Source organism: Chiloscyllium plagiosum, unplaced genomic scaffold, assembly GCF_037043375.1.
Source record: "Chiloscyllium plagiosum isolate Xiang-an unplaced genomic scaffold, Cpla_swu_hap1 HiC_scaffold_12, whole genome shotgun sequence".
In the NCBI taxonomy this organism is placed as follows: domain Eukaryota; kingdom Metazoa; phylum Chordata; class Chondrichthyes; order Orectolobiformes; family Hemiscylliidae; genus Chiloscyllium; species Chiloscyllium plagiosum.
The window spans coordinates 18563007-18573732 of NW_028270150.1; positions in this window are offsets into that span (position 1 = coordinate 18563007).

Here is a 10726-nt window from a genome sequence, read left to right on the forward strand (position 1 = left end):
ATTTTTCCCAGTGCTGTTTTTCTGATTGAAACATTCTTGGCCTTAATCAGTCATAGTGCACACTCCTTCCATAACCGAAAAGCAAATAAATGAGATCTGAAATTTTACTTTCAGAGATGTACATTTACTCCAGAAATTAAACTGAGCTACTTTAATATAGAGGCATAGAGTCATACAGATGTCCAGCATGAAAACAGACCCTTCGGTCGAACTCATCCATGCCAACCAGATATCCCAACCTAATCTAGTCACATTTGCCAGCACTTGGTCCATATCTCTCTAAACCTTTCTTGTTCATCTATCCATCCAGCTGTCTTTTCAATGCTGTAATTGTACCAGCTTCCACCACTGGCAGCTGATTCCATACAAGCACCACCCTCTGTGTGAAAACGTTGCTCCTTCGGTTCCTTTTATATCTTTCGTCTCTCACCCGAAACCTTTGCCCTCTAGTTCTGGACTGCCCCACCCCAGGGAAAAAAACCTTTATTTATTCTATCCATGCCCTTCATGATTTTATCAACCACTATAAGGTCACCCCTCAGCCTCCAACGCTCCAAGGAAAGCGGCTCCAGCCGATTTAGCCTCTCCCTATAACTCAATTCCTCCGAATCTGACAACATCCTTGTAACTCACAAAAAAGTGTATAATAATTTCAACATGTTGAACACATTGAGTCATAGAAATGTACAGCATAGAAACAGATCCTTTGGTCCAACTCGTTCATGTCAACCAGATATCCCAACCTAATCTAGTCCCACCTGCCAGCACCTGGCCCATATCCCTCCAAACCCTTCCTAGTCATATGCCCATCCATATGCTTTTTAAATGTTGCATTTGTACTAGACTCCACCACATCCTCTGGCAGCTCATTCCAGCTCGTACCACCCTCTGCATGAAAAAGTTGCCCTTGGGTCTCTTTTATATCTTTCCATTCTCGCCCTAAACGTATTCCCTCTAGTTCTGGACTCCCCCACACCAGGGAAAAGACTTTGTCTATTTATCCTATCCATGCCCGTCATGATTTTATAAACCTCTATAAGGTAACTCCTCAGCCTCCGATGCTCCAGGGAAAACAGCCCTAGCCTGTTCAGCCTCTCCCTATAGCTTAAATCCTCCAACCTTAGCAATATCCTTGTAAATCTTTTCTGAATTCTTCCAAGTTTCACAACATCTTTCCAATAGGAAGGAGACCAGAATTGTACGCAATATTCCAATAGTGGCCTAACCAATGTCCTGTACAGCTGCATCATGACCTCCCAACTCCTGTACTCAATACTCTGGATACTCTGACCTGGAAATATATGTCCAAAACATGCCCAAAATAAAGCTCCATTTTAAATTAAAACCAAAAGAACTGTGGATGCTGTCAACCAGAAACAAAAATAGAGATTGCTTGAAAAGGTCAGAGATCAGGCAGCATTTGTGAAGAGAAATTAGAGTTAATGTTTTGGGTCGAGAGACTTAGTTCTGATGAAGGTTCACTTGACCCAAAGTGTTAACTCTGATTTCTCTCCACAAATGCTGCCAGGCCTTCTGAGCTTTTCCACCAATCTCTATTTTTGTTTCACTGTTAAATTCATGGTCAGTCCCATACATTCAGACAACTTAGGAAAATTGAGGTGATTTTGCATCAAATTCAGGATATCATTGGGGAACCATCAGGAAAATAGACATATGAAAATAGGAATGCTGTCTGCTGTATGAGAAATCATTATCCCCAACCTGCATTAGGCAGTCTTCAATATCGCTCACAATAGGGTTATTGGCAACATCTTCTTTTAAAATAGGGATCTACAGCTTGGTCTAGTGTGGTAACGTAAAACTACTCACGAGTCTCATGAGAAGGAGATCTTGTCTTAAACAGTATGTAGCTTATTGTGTATTATAGCATATTGCAGTTAAGTACAAGTTACACTGATAAGATAAACCTTATAACATAGACTATGATGAGGAAGTGAATGGCAGGTCTCACTCTTTCGAGCTCTAAGCTGTTCAGTCGTCAATGATTGTCCATGGGTGCTGCCTAAGGAACTCCTCAGTTTAAATCCTTATCCAACACTGTTTGTACCATTGGAGCTGTCATGACCATGAGGATCAAGCCATTAATGCCAGGACAGACGTGCGTATTGCTTCCATTGCCAACTATGAAACAGGTGGTGATGAACATCTAGTTGTTTCCTCTTGCTTGGCCAAATATATAATAAGAATTGGACAGGCACGTGGACATGTGAGCATTAGAAGACTGAAAAATTGACTGCTGTAATTCAATTTTCTCATGGAAGGAAGAACAAACATGTTGGATGAACCAGTCCTTAGCTGTCAGAGTGGTCTGGCTGCAGAAGACACAAGATTACAGGAACACCTCAGGTACAAGAGATAGGCAGATGGGTTACAGTCAGGGGTCGGAAAGGGAACCGGCAGTCAGTGCAGCAATCCCCTGTGGCCGTTCCCCTCAATGACAGGTGTATCCTTTTAGATACTGTTGGGGGGGGATGACTTACTAGGGGTAAGACATGAAATACAGGTCTCTGGCACAGAGTCTGTCATTGTTGCTCAGAAGGGAAGCGGGGAGAAGAGCAGACCATTAGGCATTGAGGACTTCATAGTTAGGGGGACAGACAGGAGGCTCTGTGGGAACGAGAGAGACTCACAGTTGATGAGTTGCCCCCACACCCCCCCCACCCCGCCCTCAGGTGGCAAGGTTCATGATGTCTTGGATTGTGTTTTCAGGATCCTAAAGGGGGAAGAGGGAGCAGCCCAAGTCCTGGTCCACGCAGGCAGTAACAACATAGGTGGGAAAACAGATAGGGATTTAAGGTGGAAATTCAGGGAGCTAGGGCGGAAACTTGGAGCTAGAACAAACAGACTTGTTATCTCTGCTTTGCTGCCCATGCCACGTGCTAGCGAGGCAAGGAGAGACAGTAGTTGAACATGGAACTACAGGGATGGTGCAGGAGGGAGGGTTTCAGATACCTGGATAATTGGGGCTACATGCAGGATGGTCTACACCTGGACCAGAGGGATACTAATACCCTGCGGCGGAAGAACTTTCCTCCTGCAAGTTTTCAGAATGGTTTAAACTAATTTAGCAGTGGGATGGGGACTTAAATTTGGGTTCCAGTGTCCAAGGGGTTGAGAGTAGTGAGGTCAGAAATAAGGTTTCAAGTTCACAAGAGTGCACTGGCAAGCAGGAAGGTAGTGTGAAGTATGTCTTCTTCAATGCCAGCAGCATCTGGAATAAGATGTGTGAACTTGAAGCATGGGTTGGTACCTGGGACTTCGATGTTGTTCTTATTTCGGAGACATGAATAAAGCGGGACAGGAATGGGTGTTGCAGGTTCTGGGATTTAGATGTTTCAGTAAGAACAGAGAAGCTGATAAAAGATAGAGTGGTATGGCATTGCTGGTCAAGGACAGTATTACAAAGGCTGAAAGGACGTTTGAGGATTCGTCTACTGAAGTAGTATGGGCTGAGATTAGAAACAGAAAAAGAGAGGTCACCCTATTGGGAGTTTTCTATAGGTCTCTGAATAGTTCCAGAGATGTAGAGGAAAGGTTGGCAAAGATGATTCTTGATAGGAGCGAGAGTAATAAGGTAATTGTTATGAGGGCCATCAACTTTCCAAGTATTGACTGGAAATACTACAGTTCGAGTGCTTTAGATGCGTTAGTTTTTGTCCAATATGTGCAAGAGGGTTTCTTGGCACAGCATGTAGATAGGTCAACAAGGGATGAGGCCTCATTGGATTTGGTACTGGGTAATGAATCTGGCCAGATATTCGATTTGGAGGTAGGTGAGCAGTTTGGTGATAGTGACCATAATTCAGTTATGTTTACATTAGTGATGGAAAGGGATAGGTATATACCGCAAGGCAAGAGTTATAGATGGGGGAAAGGCAAATTCAATGCGATTAATCAAGATTTAGGATGCATAGGATGGGGGGAGGAAACTGCAGGGGATAGGCACAATTGAAATGTGGAGCTTATTCAAGGAACAGTTACTGTGTGTTCTTGATAAGTATGTGCCTGTCAGGCAGGGAGGAAGCGGTCAAGCGAGGGAGCCGTGGTTTACAAAAGAAGTTGAACCTCTTGTCAAGAGGAAGAAGAAGACTTATGTTAGAATGAGGCGTCAAGGCTCAGTTAAGGTACTTGAGAGTTACAAGTTAGCCAGGAAAGACCTAAAGAGAGAGTTAAGAAAAGCCATGAGGGCACATGAGAAGTCATTGGCAGATAGGATCAAGGAAAACCCTAAAGCTTTCTATAGGTATACCAGGACTAAAAGAATGATTAGAGGAGGATTAAGGCCAATCAAGGACAGTGGGGGGAAGTTGCGGGTGGAGTCTAAGAAGATAGGGGAAGTGCTAAATGAATATTTTTCGTCAGTATTCACACAGTAAAAAGACAATGTTGTTGAGGAGAATACTGAGATACAGACTACTAGACTAGATGGGATTGAGGTTCACAAGGAGGAGGTTTTAGCAATTCTGGGAAGTGTGGAAATAGACAAATCCCCCAAGCTGGATGGGATTTATCCTAGTATTCTCTGAGAAGCTAGGGAGGAGGTTGCAGAGTCTTTGGCTTTTATCTTTGTGTTGTCATTGTCTACAGGAATACTGCCAGAAGACTGGTGGATAACAAATTTTGTCCCCATGTTCAAGAAGAGGATTAGAGACCACCCTGGTAATTATAGACCAGTGATCCTTACTTCAGTTGTGGATAAAGTGTTGAAAAAGGTTATAAGAGATAGGATTTATAATAATTTAGAAAGGAATAAGTTGATTAGGGATAGTAGCACGGTTTTGTGATGGGCAGGCCGTGCTTCACAAACCTTATTGAGTTCTTTGAGAAGGTGACCAAACAGATGGGTGAAGGTAAAGTGGTTGATGTGGTGTATATGGATTACAGTAAGGCATTTGGTAAGTTTCCCCATTGTAGGCTATAGTAGGCTATTGCACAAAATACAGAGGTATAGGATTGAGGGTGATTTAGCAGTTTGAATCAGAAATTGATGAGCTGAAAGGTAGTTGATGGAAAATATTCATCCTGCAGTTCATTTACTAGTGGTGTACCACAAGGATTGGTTTTGGGGCCACTGCTGTTTGTCATTTTTATAAATGATCTGGACGAGGGCGTAGAAGGGTGGGTTAGTAATTTGCAGATGATACTAAGGTCGGTGGAGTTGTGCATAGTGCCAAAGGATGTTGCGGGTTACAGAGGGATGTTGATAAGCTGCAAATCTGGGCTGAGAGGTAGGAAGTGGAGTTTAATGTGGAAAAGTGTGAGATGATTGATTCTGGAAGGAGCAATAATAATAAAGAGTATTGGGCTGGCTAATGGTAAGATTCTTGATAGTTTAGATGAGCAGAGAGAGATCCTGGTGTCCAGGTACATTGGTCCCTGAAAGTTGCCACCCAGGTTGATGGGGTTGTTAAGAAGGCATATGGTGTGTTAGCTTTTATTGGTAGAGGGATTGAGTTTCGGAGCCAGAGGTCATGTTGCAGCTGTACAAAACTCTGGTGCAGCCGCACTTTGAGTATTGCATACAATTCTGGTCACCGCGTTGTAGGAAGGATTTGGAAGCGTTGGAAAGGATTCAGAGGAGATTTACTAGGATGTTGCTTGTTGTGGAGGAAAGGTCTTATGAGGAAAGGCTGAGGGAATTGAGGCTGTTTTCGTTAGAGAGAAGAATGTTGAGAGGTGACTTAATTGAGACTTATAAGATAATCAGAGGGTTAGATTGGGTGGACAGTGAGAACCTTTTTCCTTAGATGGTGATGGTGAGCACGAGGGGACATAGCTTTAAATTGAGGGGTGATAAATATAGGACAGATGTCAGAGGTAGTTTCTTTCCTGAGAGTGTAGTAGGGATGTGGAACACTCTGCCTGCATCAGCAGTAGACTAGCTAACTTCATGGCATTTAAATAGTCACTGGATAAATGTGTGGATGAAAATGGAATAGCATAAGATAGGTAGGCTTCAGATTGGTTTCACAGGTCGGCACAACTTCGAGGGCTGAAGGGTCTGTACTGCGCTGTAATGTTCTATGTTCTATGTTCCAAGATTAAATCAATTCAAAAGTCAGCAGCAAAGCACTCAACTATGGAACAGAAGTGAAAAGAAGCCCATGGTCTGCTAGTACAGACTCAATGGGCCAAAATGTCTCCTTCTATATTGTGATTCTGTGTAAAAGCAGAAACTGATGGAAATACTCAGCAGGCCAGGCAGCATCTGTGGAGATGTTAGATTTTGGGATTCAGATCCACATTTAACGAAGCTCAGCAGTTGACTAATTGTAAATAATTTTCAGATACTTTGTTTTAAAAACTTGTTGAGCAGCAGTTTCACATGATACAATCATTAATTAGGCAGATTTTCAGTGGGAAATTAAGATGGTTAACTGATACCAGGGACAAAAAGACTATTGGCACAGAATGAGTCGATCTCATTAAAGTTGTGAAGGTAGCATCCTGCTCTCTCGCCAAAGAGCCGGGGAATATTTTCTTGGGCCTCCTTCATCTTCTATTGAAGGAAGCATAACCAGAGCTGAACTATTCCTCTATATTTCTCTATGTATTGGTACATGCATTGCCATCGTTCCACAATTAATCAGCAATTAATGCGGATTGAAACTGAACAGCCAGGCTTTGTTAAACTTTAAAGCAGGTAGGTTAACTCTGAATGGTCACAGCATTGCTCTGAGAAGTGAACAGGGAATGTCTGTCACCTATTTTGCTGAGTTGAAATAAGCACAGTGTGTGTATGTGCTCTTTCTGTCTGTAAAAAACTGTCTGATATGGTCTTTGCAAAAGTGAAGGAACCGTATAAGTGGAAGACTTGTTAGAAATGGTTGGAGCAATTCACTCAACAATTTGGCAAGTTCACATTGTGCAAGATAATACGTAAAGGGCCATTGTTTTTTGTGTTTTCTGTCCAGTCCATATATATATCTTTGAGGACAAACCCCTATTGTATATATCAACTGATAGCTTTTATACAAGTCCAGGAAATGCATTCTAGATTAGATTCCCGACAGCGTGGAAACAGGTCCTTCGGCCCAACAAGTCCACACTACGAACAGTAACCCACCCAGACCCATTTCCCTCTGACTATGGACAATTTAGCACGACCATTTCACCTGACCTGCACATCTTTGGACTGTGGTAGGAAACCAGAGCACCCAGAGAAAACCCACACAGACACGGGGAGAATGTGCAAACTCCACACAGACGGTCACCCAAGGTTGGAATCGAACCCGGGTACCTGGTGCTGTGAGGCAGCAGTGCTAACCACTGAGCCGCTGTGCCACCTTGCTTGCTTTTGATAAGGCTGCCCAGTTACACTGAATGGTAGATCAGATGGATACAGATTTGGACCTGTCATCATAGATGGCATGCATTTTGTTGATATAGTCATGTTTGTTAAAGATGAAGATTCCAATGTTATTGTCAGGTTTACTGAGATCTAAGTTGAGCTTTACCTTGAGGCCTCAGAATGCTGCCAGATATTCACATTGAAAGTGAGAATCAAAACAAGTTGTTCAAGGTTCTCCAATATGTGTGCACTAGATCAGGTAGGCATACATCCAAAGATTCACCATCGTCAATGAACACTGGTTTAAGGCAGGAGAGTTGGAGTAAAGAAATTCAACAGAAGCAAATACCATTTGATGTAGGATGAAGACACATTAAAATTACAACCATGCTCCAGGGCCATCTCCTTGCTTCCAGACAGTACATGGGGTCACAAGGATTTCTTACTTGTTTCGTGCCATTGTTAATTGAAGTCACATGACACCAGGTTATAGTCCAACAGGTTTATTTGAAATCACTAGCTTTCAGAGAGCTGCTCCTTGTCAGGTGATGCTCCGAAAGCTTGTGATGTCAAACAAACCTGTTGGACAATAAACTGTGACTTCTGAGTTGGTCACCCCAGTCCGACACTGGCACCTCCACATTGTTGTTAATTGTGTTGTTAAACTGCTTCTGCTTTAATAAGTTTACTGTGTGGATGAGTTTTAAATGTGTACTGTTTATGGTGTAGTCATCTACTGATGAAATGTAGTGCATAAACAGATCAAATCTAAAAATGGAAACAAGATTTGCATATTTTAGACCAAACAGCACAGAGTGTGGCATTTATTAATAAATAATCTTGTGACCAATTGTTCAGTTCCATCTCATATAAAATCACCCATTCAAACATGGGGTTGTGTCTAGAATTATTAATATGTTTAGAAATTATTAAAATGTTTAGTGGGCGGCACGGTGGCACAGTGGTTAGCACTGCTGCCTCACAGCGCCTGAGACCCGGGTTCAATTCCCGCCTCAGGCGACTGACTGTGTGGAGTTTGCACGTTCTCCCCGTGTCTGCGTGGGTTTCCTCCGGGTGCTCCGGTTTCCTCCCACAGTCCAAAGATGTGCAGGTCAGGTGAATTGGCCATGCTAAATTGCCCGTAGTGTTAGGTAAGGGGTAAATGCAGGGGCATGGGTGGGTTGCGCTTCGGCGGGTCGGTGTGGACTTGTTGGGCCGAAGGGCCTGTTTCCACGCTGTAATCTAATCTAATCTAAAAAATGGAAACTGGCACAAACTCATGTTTATCACACTTTTGAAGAAATTCAATAGAAAGCTCACTTGTAACTGAAATACGTTGTTATACCTTGAACTTGTTTTTTGTTATGCTTGTCTTTCAGGCATACAAATAATCCTTTGATGGTACAGAACTTGAATATTGCTGAAAAAAACACATGTTGTAGTTTTCATTATACCAACCTGTGACTCCAGAACTGTAGTGGTGGTAACTGCCCAGTTAAGAGGCCTAGCCACTTAGTATAAAGTCAATTATGGATGGGCAACAAATGTTAGTCTTGCCAGTGATGCCATATTTCATGAAAAGACTAAATGTATTAAAATATCTTCACATATCTAAATGCTAATAAATAATGTATAAAAAATAACCTTTTGAACATAAGATCATAAGACTATATGGAGAGGCTTAATAGGCTGAGGCTATTTTCCCTGGACCATTGAAGGCTGATGGGTGACCTTATAGAGGTTTATAAAATCATCAGGGACATGAATTGGGTGAGTAGTCAAGGTCTTTTCCCAGGGTAGTAGAGTCTGAAACTAGAGGACATAGTTTTTAAGGTGAGAGGAGAAAGACTTAAAATGGACCTAAGTGGTAACTTTTTCACGCAGAGGGTGGCGCGTGTATGGAATGAGCTGCCAGAGAGAGTGGTGGAGGTGGGTACAATTACAACATTTAAAAGGCATTTGCATGGGTATATGAATAAGAAGGGTTTAAAGGGATATGGGCCAAATACTGGCAAACGGGACTAGATTAATTTAGGATATCTGGTCAGCATGGATGAGTTAGACTGAAAGGTCTGTTTCCATGCTGAACGGCTCTATGACTCTAGGGACTAAGAGCCGAAGCAGTCAATTCAGCCCCTCAAGCCCGCTCCTCCACTTAATATGATTTTGGCTGATCCCATCTGAGCACTCCACATTCTTAGAAAGTTGTGTGGCTTTGGCAATCTCTGCCTCAGATGGTGGAGGATGTAGCTGTCATTGAATATTCTTGAGGCAGGGATAGGTAGATTTTTATTAGGTGGGGAGATCAAAGATCAACAGAAATAATTGGGAATGTGGAATTTGAGACATTGAATATAGAACGTAGAACGTAGAACATTACAGCGCAGTACAGACCCTTTGGCCCTCGATGTTGTGCCGACCTGGAACCAATCTGAAACCTATCTATCCTACACTATTCCATTTACATCCAGATGCTTATCCAATGACCATTTAAATACCCTTAAAGTCAATGAGTCTACTCCTGTTGCAGGCAGGTCATTCCACGCCCCTACTACTCTCTGAGTAAAGAAACTACCTCTGACATCTGTCCTATATCTATCACGCCCTAGTTAAAGTTATGTCCCCTCGTGTTAGCCACCACCATCTGAGGAAAAAAGCTCTCACTGTCCACCCTATCTAACCCTCTGATTATCTTATATGTCTCAATTAAGTCACCTCTAAACATTCTTCTGTCTAAGAAAAACAGCCTCAAGTCCCTCAGCCTTTCCTCTTAATACCGTCCCTGCAATCCAGGCAACATCCGAGTAAATGTCCTCTGAACCCTTTCCAATGCTTCCACATCCTTCCTATAGAGTGATGACCAGACGCAATACTCCAAGTGCGGCCTCACCAGAGTTTTGTACAGCTGCAGCATGACCTCATGGCTCTGAAACTCAATCCCTCCACCAATAAAAGCTAACACACTGTATGCCTTCTTAATAATCCTATCAACCTGGGTGGCAACTTTCAGGGATCTATGTACCTGGACACCGAGATCTCTGTTCATCTACACTACCAAGAATCTTACCATTAGCCCAGCACTCTTTAATCCTATTGCTCCTTCCAAAGTGAATAACCTCACATTTTTCCACATTAATCTCCATTTGCCACCTCTCAGCACCGCTCTGCAGCTTATCTATGTTCCTTATAACCTGAAACATCCTTCAGCACTACCAACAAGTCCACCAACCTTTGTGTCATCTACAAATTTACAAACTCATCCTTCTATGCCCGCATCTAGGACATTTATAAAAACGACGACCAACAGTGGCCTCAAAACAGATCCATGCGGTGCACTACCACTAACTGAACTCCAGGATGAACATTTCCCATCAACTACCACCCTCTGTCATCTTTCAGCTAGCCAATTTCTGA